The sequence below is a fragment of the Notolepis coatsorum genome, assembly GCF_963971535.1.
Source record: "Notolepis coatsorum genome assembly, contig: SCAFFOLD_1064, whole genome shotgun sequence".
NCBI classification, from domain to species: domain Eukaryota; kingdom Metazoa; phylum Chordata; class Actinopteri; order Aulopiformes; family Paralepididae; genus Notolepis; species Notolepis coatsorum.
This window is the reverse complement of record NW_028170636.1, coordinates 20,047-30,559: the sequence shown is the minus strand read 5'-3', so window position 1 is coordinate 30,559 and position 10,513 is coordinate 20,047.

Below are 10,513 nucleotides of genomic sequence, written 5' to 3'. Positions count from 1 at the left end.
CTAGCTAATGTGTCAGCTAGCTGGGTACCCAGCTAGCTCATTCGCAAGTACCATTTTGCGAATGAGCTAGCTACTAGCTGAGGCACAATTTGGTGTAAAGCCTATGGGACAAAGCCGGCTAGTTAACTAGCTAAGACACGTGCTACCTAGCTAGCTGGGTACCCAGCTAGCTGACACATTTGCAACCTAGGTAGTGAGCTAGCTCATTCGCAAATGTGTCTTTGCGAATGAACTAGCTGGGTACCCAGCTAGCTAGGTAATCTTTGCGAATGAGCTAGTTGGGTACCTAGCTAGTTCATTCGCAAAATTGTTCCTGTGAATGAGCTAGCTAGGTACCCAGCTAGTTCATTCGCAAAGACACATTAGCTAGCTGGGTACCCAGCTAGCTAGGTCATCTTTGCGAATGAGCTAGTTGGGTACCTAGCTAGTTCATTCGCAAAATTGTTCCTGTGAATGAGCTAGCTAGGTACCCAGCTAGTTCATTCGCAAAGACACATTAGCTAGCTGGGTACCCAGCTAGCTAGGTCATCTTTGCGAATGAGCTAGTTGGGTACCCAGCTAGCTCATTCACAAAATGGTCTTTGCGAATGAGCTAGCTGGTTAACGAACTAGCTCATTCACAAATGTGTCCTTGCGAATGAGCTAGCTCGTTAACGAACTAGCTCATTCACACTCTGTTATGCCTGCCCAGCTATACTAGTATGGAGGTGAGGCCTTGCTGGCCTGGTCCTCGCCCCCAAACACCAACACCCCCCGCCCCCAAACACTCATGAATCAGCTAGCTGGTTAACCAACTAGCTCATTCACAAATGTGTCCTTGCAAATGAGCTAGCTAGCTACCCAGCTAGCTGATTCGCAAAGACAAGCTAGCTAGTTGGGTACCCAGCTAGCTAATGTGTCTTTGCGAATGAACTAGCTGGGTACCTAGCTAGCTCATTCACAAGGAGTATTTTGGGAATGAGCTAGCTAGGTACCCAGCTAGCTAATGTGTCTTTGCGAATGAACTAGCTGGGTACCTAGCTAGCTCATTCACAAGGACTATTTTGTGAATGAGCTAGCTGGGTACCCAGCTAGTTCATTTGCAAAAACACATTAGCTAGCTGGGTACCCAACTAGCTCATTCGCAAAATGGTCCTTGCGAATGAGCTAGCTAGGTACCCAGCTAGTTCATTTGCAAAAACACATTAGCTAGCTGGGTACCCAACTAGCTCATTCGCAAAATGGTCCTTGCGAATGAGCTAGCTGGGTACCCAGCTAGCTGACACATTAGCTAGCTGGGTACCCAGCTAGCTCATTCGCAAGTACCATTTTGCGAATGAGCTAGCTACTAGCTGAGGCAAAATTTGGTGTAAAGCCTATGGGACAAAGCCAGCTAGTTAACTAGCTAAGACACGTGCTACCTAGCTAGCTGGGTACCCAGCTAGCTGACACATTTGCAGCCTAGGTAGTGAGCTAGCTCATTCGCGAATGTGTCTTTGTGATTGAACTAGCTGGGTACCCAGCTAGCTAGGTCATCTTTGCGAATGAGCTAGTTGGGTACCCAGCTAGTTCATTCGCAAAATTGTCCTTGTGAATGAGCTAGCTAGGTACCCAGCTAGCTAGAAAATGGGAATAAATGTTAAAACGGCTTGCCATAGTAGTAGTAGTAGTAGTAGTAGTAGTAGTAGTAGTAGTAGTAGCAGTAGTAGTAGTAGTAGTAGTAGTAGTAGTAGTAGTAGTAGTAGTAGTAGTAGTAGTAGTAGTAGTAGTAGTAGTAGTAGTAGTAGTAGTAGTAGTAGTAATAATAGTAGTAGTAATAATAATAATAGTAGTAGTAGTAGTAGTAGTAGTAGTAGTAGTAGTAGTAGTAGTAGTAGTAGTAGTAGCAGTAGTAGTAGTAGTAATAATAGTAGTAGTAGTAGTAGTAGTAGTAGTAGTAGTAGTAGTAGTAGTAGTAGTAGTAGTAGTAGTAGTAGTAGTAGTAGTAGTAGTAGTAGTAGTAGTAGTAGTAGTAGTAGTAGTAGTAGTAGTAGTAGTAGTAGTAGTAGTAGTAGTAGTAGTAGTAGTAGTAGTAGTAGTAGTAGTAGTAGTAGTAGTAGTAGTAGTAGTAGTAGTAGTAGTAGTAGTAGTAGTAGTAGTAGTAGTAGTAGTAGTAGTAGTAGTAGTAGTACAAGCTCTTCTGTCCATGAAAAGCTAAAGTTACCTTCCCGGAGACATGACATGAGAACGACACAAACTTTAAAACGAGGACAAAGTGACCTTACTTGAATGAATGCCTTTTTTGTTGCTGTTTTGTTGTATCTGTGATATATAAACACGATGCAGTTACCTCTCACAGCCATGGACTCTGCTACTAAGGAATCTACCTCGCCAATATTATTACTATGCTAATATGTTTTACTGTATACTGTTTGACGAACAATATCACTTACCCTTAGCTGCCAGAGTTTTACCCTTCCTGCAGACTTGTTGTACAGAACTTGTAAGTCGCTTTTGTCTGTCTGGGTCGTGGGGTCAACATGCAAAATGCCAAAATAGTCCACTAACTAAACAGCCCACTAACTTGCACTAACTAAACAGCCCACTAACTTGCACTAACTAAACAGTCCACTAACTTGCACTAACTAAACAGTCCACTAACTTGCACTAACTAAACAGCCCACTAACTTGCACTAACTAAACAGTCCACTAACTTGCACTAACTAAACAGCCCACTAACTTGCACTCACTAAACAGTCCACTAACGTGCACTAACTAAACAGACCACTGTTATGTACTAGAGGCCTGGTTACTCCTGTGTCACCAGGGCAGGCAGGTGAGGGCTGCCAATTAGCCAATTAGTGCTAGTGCTGATTGGTTACCTGCTGGGGAGCTTCAAAGGCAGACCCAGAAACACACATGCACGGTCTGTGCCTAATGAAAGAGCTGTCAGGTTCTTACAGTCCTTGTCCGTTGGGTTACCAGTACATTAGCTTATAGTTATATTAGTAGTTCCTTGGTTTAGTAGCATTTTTGAGTTAGAGCACAGGGTTTTGGTGTTGATTACACATAGGTTGCGTACCCATGAGCCAGGGTCGTAACAATTGGGCGCTCGTCCGGGATCTTTTACCCCTAGCACTTTGTTTGGTGATTTTATTTTTTTTGTGTTGCACGGGGTGTCATCATATTATGGTTTGGGTGGTGTTCGTTACACATGGTGTAACGTGGGGGCTGAGCCATTTTCATCAAACAGGTGAGTATGCCGTATTTGTTTGTAATTTGATGTGACTACTTATGCTGTTAAAATATATAGTTTAGTAGGCACCACATGTAGATAGGGATATTATTTTCTGGTTGTTGGTTAGCGTCCGGTGCACCGCATACTCCTGGGGCGGTCAATGAAATGATTGTATATGATCTTTGACTGGTAGCAGGTGTGGTTGAAGAAAGTTAGGTCTACAGGGCATTAGTTTAAGGGTAGGTAGGTTAGGGCGGCCAGGAAACACGGGGTTTTCTGCAGTTTAGACGTAGAAGCATATGTGGTCACATCAGGTTAGAAGGCGCACCTGTTTGGAATATTTTGTTGGATTTATTTTGTTTGTTTAAGTGTTTGGTGAGCATACCTGGTAGCACCTAACACCCTGCGTGTATGACACGTCTATTTAGGGTGGGTGTGTTTTTTTTATTTTTTTTTGTTTGTTTGTGCAACCTGGAAAGGTGCGCTCCGTAGAGCTCACATTTCCACCGCGTCCCTTTATGGTTGTTATTATTGGCATTAGCATTCTTCATGGTTCTTCAGTGGTTCTTCGTGGTTCTTCAGTGGTTCTTTAGTGGTTTTTCAGTGGTTCTTTGGTGGTTCTTCGTGGTTTGTTAGTGGTTCTTAGTGACTGTAGGGTAAAGTGAGTAGCTTGTGGTGACTGGTACAGTAACGATGGCTACCATTAAGGATTTTGTTGAGAACCCCTCTGACGAGATGTTGGGAAGGTTTTCCAAAGAGCAGCTTCTGAAGCTTGCTGTGCACTACAATGTGGAGCTTACTGCCAGTGAGAAGCGGTTAAAAACGACTGCCTTGGGGACTTTGAGGGCTATACTCATTGAGGAGCAGGTGATTGTGGCAACGGTGGATGAGCTTCTTTTGTCTGAGGTGTCTCCACAACTCTCTGGCGTGGCGGAAGGTGTTGCCATCGATTGGGGGCCTAGGGAGTTGGCATTTAGGGAAAAGCAGCTACAACAAGAGCGTGAGTTTAAGGAAAAACAGCTACAACAAGAGGAGAGGAGAGATGAGAGAGAGCGGGAGCTTAAGGAAAAACAGCTACAACAAGAGGAGAGGAGAGAGGAGAGAGAGCACGATCGTGCAATGAAGGAGCTTGCATTTAAGCATGCTGCCTTGCAGGCGGGTTCTCTGCATCCAGAGTCACGTTCCAGGTTTGATGTAGGCAGGAATATTAGGATGGTGCCACCATTCTTTGAGAAAGACGTGGAAAGATATTTTCCCCTTTTTGAACGGGTGGCAACCACATTGAAGTGGCCTGATACCGCCTGGACACTGCTGCTGCAATGTGTTTTGGTTGGTAGGGCACAAGAAGCCTACACTGCTCTGTCCCTTGAACAAAGCGCTGATTATGAGCTGGTTAAAGCTTCCATATTGAGGGCTTATGAGTTGGTCCCCGAGGCCTATCGTCAGCGTTTTAGAGGTTATCGTAGGCAGGAGGGGCAGTCTTATGTTGAATTTGGAAAAGAGAAGGAGAACCTGTTTGACCGGTGGTGCACCTCGCAAAAAGCAGAGTCAAGGGAGCAGCTCAGACAGTTGGTTCTCCTAGAGGAATTTAAGAGGTGTGTTCCTGATAACGTTTCCACACATCTAAATGAGCATATGGTATCGAAGATAGCCGACGCTGCTGTCTTGGCTGATGAGTTTGTGTTAACACACAAATCTGTCTTTGTAGAGGAGGGCCGTGTGGAGTCCAGGGGTAGTAGGCGTCCTTCTCAGGGGAGCCGGTTCCCGGCACCCGTGTCTGCTGGTCGGTTTACTTCGACTCCTAGGCAAGGTGGCTCTGCTAGTGCATTCCCAGAGGGGGTTATCTGTTTTTACTGTAAGGAGCCTGGTCATATCGTTGCTGGATGCCCTGTGCTTAGGCAGAAAAATGTAAAAACGGTGGCTCTGGTAGAAATCATAGACAGGACACCTATGCCGACATTAGAGGGTGGGGTGCGGAGTATCAAAGGTGCAGACAGGGAGCTAGAGGGCTCCTCAACATTTAGGATGGATGGATTTGTTTCACTGGTTGGTGAATTAGGATCAAGGCAGGCTATTACAATATGGAGAGATACAGGAGCTTTCCAGTCTCTCATTCTGGATGGGATTTTGCCATTTTCGGAAGATTCTTCATTGCATTCCGGTGCCATTGTTCAGGGCTTTGGAGGAGGCTTTGTGAATACTCCTTTGCATGAGGTCTCGCTAAACTCTCCCTTAGTATCAGGAAATGTTGTCGTAGGAGTGTGTTCTCACATTCCCATAAAGGGGGTGTCCTTCATTCTAGGGAACGATTTGGCCGGTGGCAAAGTGCTGGCTACTCCAGTTGTAATTCCCGTCCCTGTAGTTTCTGAGGTTCCTGATGAGCTCGCACAGAAGCATCCAGGAGTGTTTCCTGTGTGTGCGGTAACACGCGCAATGTCAAAGGTCAAATGTGACACCCATGAGGTTGTTAACTTAGATGGTGATATGACACTTAGTGACACGTTCTTTGTTGAGTTGAAAAGTGGCCCTGATGAGGGGTTTGGTAAGGTGATTCCGTCTCATGAGCAGTTGGTACTAGAGCAAAACAAGGATGTCTCCTTGTCATCCCTCTTTGAAGAGGCGGTTTTAGAGGATGAAATGGTAGATATGTCTCAAGGATACTTTGTTAGCAATGACGTGCTCATGAGAAAGTGGACACCACCTACCCTGTCCAGTCTGGATGACTGGGGCAGTGTGTTTCAGATTGTTGTTCCAGCCGTGTATTGTCCTGATATACTGCATCTAGCACATGATCATGATCTTGCTGGTCACATGGGGGTCAGGAAGACTTATGACCGTGTGCTGAGACATTTTTGTTGGCCTGGTTTGAAGTCAGATGTGGCACAATATTGTCGCTCGTGCCATGTGTGTCAGGTGGTTGGTAAACCAAACCAGAAGATCCCTCAGGCTCCTCTGCAGCCTATCCCTGCCGTTGGGGAACCTTTTGAGCGGATCCTCATTGACTGTGTTGGTCCCCTCCCTCGAACTAAGACAGGGAACCAGTACCTTTTGACTATTATGTGTGCAGCGACCTGTTTTCCTGAAGCCATTCCTTTACGCAAGATCACAGCCCCAGCTATATCCAAAGCTCTGGTTAGGTTTTTTTCGACTTTTGGTCTACCAAAGGTCATTCAATCAGATCAAGGGTCTAACTTCATGTCCTGTCTCTTTGCTCAGGTCCTCCAGCAGTTGTCTATCCAGCATTGCCCTTCCTCTGCCTATCATCCAGAGTCCCAGGGGGCGCTGGAGAGATTTCACCAGACTATCAAAACAATGCTGCGGGCATATTGTACGGAGTTCGACAAAGACTGGGATGATGGAATTCCTTTGCTTCTGTTTGCTGCTAGGGAGGTAACCCAGGAGTCTCTTGGATTCAGCCCGGCTGAGCTGGTGTTCGGCCACACAGTGAGGGGTCCTTTGAAACTGCTGAAGGAAAAGTGGTTGGCTGACCAGACTCCTTCCTCTACTAATTTGTTGGACTATGTGTGTGACTTCAGGCTTAAGCTTAGTAGAGCATGTGAACTAGCGAAAGAGAACCTAAAGGTAGCCCAAGGAAAAATGAAGGTGTGGTATGATAGGCGGGCCCGACATAGGGTGTTCTCACCGGGAGACAAGGTGTTGGTTCTCTCGCCTATTCTTGGGTCTGCATTACAGGCTAAATACAGTGGGCCATACTCCATTGAGCGCAAAGTTGGTGAGGTCGACTACTTGATTAAAACTCCCGACCGCAGGCGCAAGAGTAGATTATGTCACGTCAATATGTTGAAGGCGTACAATGATAGGGCTCAGATTGACCAGTCAGGGGTCAAGCCTGTGGCTGTTCTAACAGTTTCTGCATCTCCTATTGTAGCCGACTGTTCTGTGTCGAAGGAGATTTCTCAGGGCCGGTTGCCAAACACCCAGATACTAGGTGACTTGGACTCACACCTGTCGTACTTACCACTTCCTGAGCGTACGGATGTGGTGCGCCTACTTAGACAGCATACACGTTTGTTTTCTGATGTCCCTAGTCGTACTAATGTACTCGAGCATGACATTGATGTTGGTAGTGCAGGGCCAATTAAGCAACATGCCTATAGAGTGAATCCGGAAAAACGAAGGATCTTGAGTAAGGAAGTAGACTATATGGTGAGACATGGCATTGCGGAGCCCAGTTCTAGTGCGTGGAGCTCCCCCTGCCTGCTTGTTGATAAGCCAGACTGCACTCATCGGTTCTGTACTGATTTCCGTAAAGTTAATGCAGTAACCAAGCCGGACTCGTACCCTCTGCCTCGGATGGACGACTGTATCGATCGGGTGGGTTCAGTAAATTGGATTTGCTAAAGGGATACTGGCAGGTTCCGCTTACTCCGCGAGCACGTGAGATATCCGCTTTTGTCACACCAGAGAGTTTCTGCCAGTATACAGTGATGGCCTTTGGCATGCGAAATGCCCCAGCGACGTTTCAGCGGCTAGTGAACAAGGTCCTGGGCGGGGTAGCGTTCTGTGAGGCATATCTGGATGACCTGGTTATCCACAGTTCCTCTTGGTCACAACATGTGGAGCATCTGGCCGAAGTGTTCAAGCGGTTGGGTGATGCTAACTTGACAGTTAACCTTGCGAAATGTGAATTTGGACAGGCCACGGTTACCTACCTGGGTAAGGTGGTTGGACGTGGGCATGTGTGCCCTATTACAGCTAAGGTGGAGGCTATAGTGGGCTTCCCTGCTCCCATCACCAGGCGGGAGTTAAAGCGCTTCCTAGGTATGGCAGGGTACTATAGGAGTTTCTGTAGGAACTTTGCTTCTGTTGTTGCCCCTTTGACCAATCTGCTCAGTCCTAAGGTACCTTTCGTGTGGACTGAGACTTGTCAACAGTCTTTTGAGAGCATCAAGGGTATTCTGATTAGCGCTCCCGTTCTGTCAGCTGCCGATTTTCAACTGCCATTCAAGTTGGCAGTGGATGCTAGTGACCTCGGTGCTGGAGCCGTCCTCCTGCAAGAGGATGCATTAGAGGTGGAGCACCCAGTGTGCTACTTTTCTAAAAAGTTTGACAGGCATCAACTGCACTACTCTACTATAGAGAAGGAGGCGCTCGCTTTGGTTCTTGCCTTGAACCATTTTGATGTTTACGTGGGATCCTCCAGTTTACCCCTTGTTGTGTATACAGACCATAACCCTTTGGTTTTTCTTCGCAGCATGGTGAATTCGAATCATCGTTTGATGCGATGGAGTTTGTTCCTCCAGGCGTATAACTTGGATATTCGCCACATTCGTGGGAGGGACAACGTGCTAGCAGACGCCCTCTCACGATCGTAGTACCGGTGTTTGTGGTACCCGTTATCGCTGTTGTGGTAGAGGCCCTGACAACTAAGGGGTCACAGTTGTTTTTGTTTTGTTTATGGGTTGTTGTGTAGTGGTTGCCTCTTGGGCAACCAGTTTGGTGGGGGAGGTGTTATGTACTAGAGGCCTGGTCACTCCTGTGTCACCAGGGCAGGCAGGTGAGGGCTTCCAATTAGCCAATTAGTGCTGATTGGTTACCTGCTGGGGAGCTTCAAAGGCAGACCCAGAAACACACATGCACGGTCTGTGCCTAGTGAAAGAGCTGTCAGGTTCTTACAGTCCTTGTCCGTTGGGTTACCAGTACATTAGCTTATAGTTATATTAGTAGTTCCTTGGTTTAGTAGCATTTTTGAGTTAGAGCACAGGGTTTTGGTGTTGATTACACATAGGTTGCGCCAGGGTCGTAACAACCACTAACTCGCACTAACTAAACAGCCCACTAACTTGCACTACCTAAACAGCCCACTAACTTGCACTAACTAAACAGTCCACTAACTTGCACTAACTAAACAGCCCACTAACTCGCACTAACTAAACAGCCCACTAACTTGCACTAACTAAACAGCCCACTAACTTGCACTAACTAAACAGCTGCCCACTAACTTGCACTAACTAAACAGTCCACTAACTTGCACTAACTAAACAGCTGCCCACTAACTTGCACTAACTAAACAGCCCACTAACTTGCACTAACTAAACAGTCCACTAACTTGAACTAACTAAACAGCCCACTAACTTGCACTAACTAAACAGTCCACTAACTTGCACTAACTAAACTAGGCTGACCAAACGTCCTCTTTTGCCCGGACATGTCCTCTTTTCACGCCCTGTCCGGGGCGTCCGGGGGGGGTTTATTAATTCATCGAAATGTCCGGGGTTTCACTGTTTTTCAGTTTCAGTTTCGCGGCCCTTTGCGAGCATCTGAAGGCTCGGGCTGCATTTTTCGCTGAACATATAAATTACCGAATTAAAGCGCTATTCGTTGCCGTTCGAATGCCATCTGGATCGTTAAAATCCGTGCCGCGGTTCTCGAGTTACATGCCGATATGTCAGGCATGAGACTTTTTACATGGCATTATCCAACCGGACTCCCAGAGAAGCATGCAGCTGCAGAGCCGCAGAGCCAGTGGCGCTCTCTGGGCCGCGCGCTGACGGCCGCGCTGTGAGGCAATAGTATCCAGCAGCAGGACGAGAGCGCCAACACTCTCAGGACCGCAACACTTTAAGGACCCACACTTTAAGGACCCTCACTTCCATTGGCTGATTTGGGTCACATGACCGTCCCACCCAATGGCTGAATTGGAGTATTGCACTGCGGGATTGATTGATTGATTGATTGATTGATTGATTGACTGAAAACTTTATTAACAGATTGCAGAATGGGTACAGTACAGCTCAATACACACAATTGTTAAGGGGATGCAGACCAGAGAAAGACCTCAAAGCAGTACTGTTACATTTGTGACATACAGTAAATATATACAAGGGGGAGGGAACTGTACATTTATGATGAATTGAAAATGGGGGACCCTGATGTAAACAAGACTTGCGCGATTTTGCGCGCCTTGTGGGAGCAAATTCGAGACACATATTCGGTTGCAAAAAGGTGTCCCACGGTCTCCTCTATGGCCATGAATATTTCCATGCGGATCGGAATCACGGTGTGCCCGTGGCACACTTTACCGTTTCGGCGAGTTTATTCCACGCTATGTCCTCTTTTTTGGAAATCAAAATATGGTCACCCTAAACTAAACAGCCCACTAACTTGCACTAACTAAACAGCCCACTAACTTGCACTAACTAAACAGCCCACTAACTTGCACTAACTAAACAGCCCACTAACTTGCACTAACTAAACAGCCCACTAACTTGCACTAACTAAACAGCCCACTAACTAGCACTAACTAAACAGCCCACTAACTTTCACTAACTAAACAGCCCACTAACTTGCACTAAC